The 5629-nt window shown below is 47.6% G+C and overlaps 1 pseudogene; it reads right to left on the bottom strand.

Annotated features, from left to right (window-relative positions):
• Positions 1-246: 246 nt before the first annotated feature.
• On the bottom strand, positions 247-1307 carry LOC143601385 (cytochrome P450 84A1 pseudogene; annotated as a pseudogene).
• Between the last annotated feature and the right edge of the window lie 4322 nt (positions 1308-5629).

The raw sequence follows: 5629 nt of genomic DNA, 5'->3' as shown, positions 1-5629 counted from the left end.
CTTGTAATACTTAGTGAACGCACATCAACAAAAACCAACACATTTATTTTCTTAACGAGCAAATAATCCGTTTGTTTATGTTTCGTCATTTGTTCGTTTAGCTATTTAAAGCAGCATTTTAAATACAACTTTACACTTATTGTGGTCATTCGAAAAGTACTAGTATTGAATTTGAGAATAAGTAGTTAATGCATTTCTTACATATTTTATAAAACAATGTTAAGGAAAATACAATAAAAAAGCCTCTTAATACAACGGGCATGATAAACGTGGTGTTGGTACCGCAACAAGTCGTATTGCCTTTGGAGCGGTGAGTCCAAACACATCCCCCGTATCTATTTCACTCGGTTTCATTCCGTGGGGCAACTCCCACGTGAAACTGTGAAGGAGATGGACCAGCGCCATCTCCATCGCGTATAACCCAAGTGGCATTCCAGGACACGACCTTCGACCCGAACCAAAAGGTAGGAACTTATAGTTACTTCCCTTAAAATCCGGGGCCCCACTTTCCAAAAAACGAGATGGATTGAAAGCATCCGGATCTTCCCAAGAGTTCTTATCACGATTGATGGCATATAGGTTGCCCATGACACGCGCTCCTTTAGGGATGTGGTAGCCCATAACCGTTGTGTCCGAAGATGATTTGTGGAGAACAACTGGAATTGGAGGGTGTAGGCGAAGTGTCTCTTTGACAACACACTTGAAATAGGTCAACTTCTCTAAGTCATCCTCTTTGACCCGGTGGTCAAGGCCGACAACATTAGTCAGCTCTTGTTGGACGCGCTTTAGTTCTTCAGGTGTACGCATTAGCTCAGTCATTGCCCATTCTATCGCGGATGCCACCGTCTCAGTACCGCCAAACATTACATCCTAGAAAAACCAAAAAAGACATATTTAATCTTAGTCATATTTTTATTACATGTATATTCAGATCAAATATATTTGAACAAAATTAGTTACCATAATCATGGCTTTTATATTATCTCGGGTCAAAATAACCGCGTTGTGCAAATCCTCGGCATCATTGCCTTTTCTTTCCTCGCTATAAAACGCTAACATCTCATCAACCATATCGTCATCCACATTTTTATCATCGATTTTCTTCTCCTTCCTCAAATGATCATCGATGATTTTATCAATGAAATGGTCTAGCGCGGCCCGAGCAGCAGGTAAACGGGTATTCAACCCATCCGGGTCAATGAAGCCTAGCCATGGAACAAAGTCAGCCAACTTAAATGCTCCAAAAAGCTTTGTGTATTCTTGTAAGATGGCAATGAATTCCTCTTTTCTTTCACGGGAAATCGACCCTGTAGAAACATGAAATGAATCTGACCTGATCCATGACGATGTTCCCCGGTCTTCGAGATGAACGAACCACGACTCGATCTTCTTCTCCGGTAGCTTGAGATCTGCAATGGTTTTTTGGGGGTGTGGAGGTGACTGCTAAGAAATCTCGAGGACCTCTTGTTTACAGACACAAAAATGGTTATGGTGGTGGCTCTTATTGAGAGCAACAACAACCCTTAATAAGGAGGTGGAGACCTCCTTATATAGGGAGCCTCATGGCCACCATCATGGTACCCTAATGGGCCTAGCCCAGTTAGGGTTACCTCCACAAAACCCCCTCAGCCCAATAATATTGTATTAGTCCATATAATAAAATAAGCCAAACATAATAAATTAAGGTCGTAAGCCGGGTTTAGTACCATACCCCTACAAGCCCCCCAAGTCCAGTGTTGCTCCTAGGCGTGCAAGCGTTTAGGTGGAGCGCTGGACTTCATAAGGTGTGTTAGGATATGAGGCGGTTTTTTCCCTTTTCTTCGGCCTTGTCTTTATTGTCTTTGGGTTTTGTGAGGTTTTCTCCATGATGGTGACATGTTGTGATCCTTATGATAATGATGGTGCACTGGCATGAATAAGATATAGCACGCATCATAACAATAGTGGCGCGGGGCCTGATAATAGATAGAGTGCGCATCTCGATAATAATGTAATGCAACTTGCGCGCGAGGCAGCTTACAAGCTATAAAAATAATGAAGCTTGCGCGCGAGGCGACTTACGATCTATAAAAATAATGAAGCTTGCGCGCGAGGCGACTTACGAGCTATAAAATAATGAAGCATGCGCGAGTTGCGGCTTATGAGCTATAATATGATGATAATGACTGGCCACAAGGGCCTCTTCTACGCAGGATGACTATCCCAACTTGTTTTCAAAATAATAATGAAGGCATAAACGGCCAGATAATAATAGTAATGTCATAGGTGCGACTCGTAGCCGAACCTGCAAAAACATATCAGCTAAAAATGGATGTATTACAAGATTCCCATCCTCGGGAAAATTATGAGGTGTGCCCAACCTACGTTGGCGCGTGGCCTTTTGGGATATTATTAAGCTCCCGGCCTTTATGTTTGGCGCGTGGCCATGTGGGATATTATTAGGCTCCCGGCCTTTATGTTTGGCGCGTGGCCATGTGGGATATTATTAGGCTCCCGACCTTTATGTTTGGCGCGTGGCCATGTGGGATATTACTAGGCTCCCGACCTTTATGTTTGGCGCGTGGCCATGTGGGATATTATTAGGATTCCCAACCTTCAAGTTTGGCGCGTAACCGTATGGGTTTATGAGGATTCCCAACCTTTAAGCATGGCGCGTAGCCGTATGGGTTTATGAGGATTCCCAAACCTATGTATTCGGCGCGTAGCCGTATGTTCTGCATTAATATAAGCACAATTTTTTGTGCCATTTCATGCAAATCTTATATACTCATACTTTTCGTTTTGTTTTATTTTGATTGTTAAACCAAAATCAATATAGGCAAAAAGTTTGAGGTTTTGTAAAAACTTGTGAAGTAATTCACTTACCTCACAAGATGTATGCGTTCTTTAGTGATCGGTGTTGGTCTAACGTAGTGTTGAGCCGCGGTGCGCGCATGCATGGAGGCGGAGTGGTGATCCAAGGTCGCGTATGCATGGCGGCGCATGCATGGCGAGGAGTGTTCCTCCGATGTGACATGCATGGCGGCGGAGTGGTGATCCGCGGGCGCGCATGCATAGCGGCTGAAAGTTGAGCGCGCATGCATGTCGGGAGTTGAGCGCGCATGCATGGCGAAAAGTTGAGCGCGCATGCATGGCGGGAGTTGCGCGCATGCATGGCGGGAGTTAAGCGCGCATGCATGGCGGGAGTTGTGAAAATGAGTAAAGGACTTAGAATATATTTTCTTGTCTGGCTCCAACTGTGGAGGTGGTGTGGTATTTATAGTATTAGGGTTTCCAATGATTGGACTCAGACCCAATTAGGGCCTTTTTGGCCTCCTCCTATTGCTTCGCGCCACGTGTACTTAGGACACCTGGTGCTTTTTCATTGATTATTCTCTGACCAAGGTATTTCACCTGACCCATGTGCCATCACGTGGTGGCACATGGGTTTTGCTGAGTTGTCCACCCTTCATTGGCAGCTGTCAACATCAGCACATTCTTTATTCCTTAAAAGATACCTTCTGGAAGGTTGTCTGATGAGTACAATCATGGTTGTCCTTATCCTGATTTGGATTAGACTTGTCTCATTTGTTGTGTTGTCCTTTATGCGCCTATCCCGGGGATGCGCAAGATCTTCTCTTTATTCTCACGCGCAGATGTTTTATGCGCAGATGTGATATGCGTGAGCATGTGATATGCGTGAGCATACGTGATGCGCCAGCATACGTGATGCGTGAGCATACGTGATGCGTGAGCATAGGTGATATGCGCGAGCATACGTGATGCGCGAGCATACGTGATGCGTGAGCATATGTGATATGCGCCACGCGCATAGGTTTTGGCTTTGTGTCTTCATGACATCCTGATGCGTGAGCATATGTGATATGCGTGAGCATATGTGATATGCGTGAGCATATGTGATGCGTGAGCATATGTGATATGCGCCACGCGCATAGGTTTTGGCCTTGTGTCTTCATGACATCCTGATTTCAAGCCTTGTCTATATCTTGTGGGTTGACCCGCCCCGCTCGATGTTAAGGCGGGTGCATACCCCTTCAAGCCCCCCCAATCTAATGTGTGTCTTGTCTCGCGCGAGCGAGGTAAGATAGGTATTAGACTTAATAGTTTGCTTTTTTAATAGGGCTTGTTTTTTTTCTTTTTCTTTTCTTGTACGCTTGTTGCGCGAAATTCCATCCCTTTGGTTAAAACGAATCGTCAATGCATGTGGTTGGTTGGTGTTGACATGCATCGGAGATGGAGACGTTGTCAGACCTTCGTGTGCTCGGCGCCAGCGCGCATGCGTGATGGCGCGCTGCTGCTTCATGGCGGTGGAACTCATGCATGGTGGCATGCACCATGGCGGCCAGATGGTTATCCGCGGTGGCGTGTACGCGTGGTGGCGCAATGACATTACGCGGTGGCGAGGTTCACTTGTCGTGGCGCGTATGAATGTTGACGGAATGTTAATCCGCGACTGTGCGCATGTATGGTGGAAATGTATTGAACCACGGTGGCGCATGCGTGGTAGCGATGTACTGAACCGTGATGGCGCATGCGTGGTGGCGATGTATTGAATCGCGGTGGCGCATGCGTGATGGCGGTGTATCGAACCGCGGTGGCGCATGCGTGGTTGCGGTGTATCGAACCGCGGTGGCGCATGCGTGATGGCGGTGTATCAAACCACGGTGGCGCATGCGTGATGGCGGTTTATCGAACCGCGATGGCGCATGCGTGATGGCGGTGTATCGAACAGCGGTGGCGCATGCGTGATGGCGGTGTATCGAACCGCGGTGGCGCATGCGTGATGGCGGTGTATCGAACCGCGGTGGCGCATGCGTGATGGCGGTGTATCAAACCGCGGTGGCGCATGCGTGATGGCGGTGTATCGAACCGCGATGGCGCATGCGTGATGGCGGTGTATCGAACCGCGGTGGCGCATGCGTGATGGCGGTGTATCGAACCGCGGTGGCGCATGCGTGATGGCGGTGTATCGAACCGCGGTGGCGCATGCGCCCGCCTTAACATCGAGACAAGACACACATTAGATTGGGGGGGCTTGAAGGGGTATGCACCCGCCTTAACATCGAGCGGGGCGAGTCAACCCACAAGATATAGACAAGGCTTGATATGCGCCACGCGCATAGGTTTTGGCTTTGTGTCTTCATGACATCCTGATGCGTGAGCATATGTGATATGCGTGAGCATATGTGATGCGTGAGCATATGTGATATGCGCCACGCGCATAGGTTTTGGCCTTGTGTCTTCATGACATCCTGATTTCAAGCCTTGTCTATATCTTGTGGGTTGACCCGCCCCGCTCGATGTTAAGGCGGGTGCATACCCCTTCAAGCCCCCCCAATCTAATGTGTGTCTTGTCTCGCGCGAGCGAGGTAAGATAGGTATTAGACTTAATAGTTTGCTTTTTTAATAGGGCTTGTTTTTTTTCTTTTTCTTTTCTTGTACGCTTGTTGCGCGAAATTCCATCCCTTTGGTTAAAACGAATCGTCAATGCATGTGGTTGGTTGGTGTTGACATGCATCGGAGATGGAGACGTTGTCAGACCTTCGTGTGCTCGGCGCCAGCGCGCATGCGTGATGGCGCGCTGCTGCTTCATGGCGGTGGAACTCATGCATGGTGGCATGCACCATGG

The sequence above is a fragment of the Bidens hawaiensis genome, unplaced genomic scaffold, assembly GCF_021521415.1.
Source record: "Bidens hawaiensis isolate Kalapana, Puna unplaced genomic scaffold, B.hawaiensis_p1.1 tig00056179_1, whole genome shotgun sequence".
NCBI classification, from domain to species: domain Eukaryota; kingdom Viridiplantae; phylum Streptophyta; class Magnoliopsida; order Asterales; family Asteraceae; genus Bidens; species Bidens hawaiensis.
The sequence above is the reverse complement of the archived record's forward strand: the minus strand, read 5'-3'. Positions and strand labels throughout refer to the sequence as shown.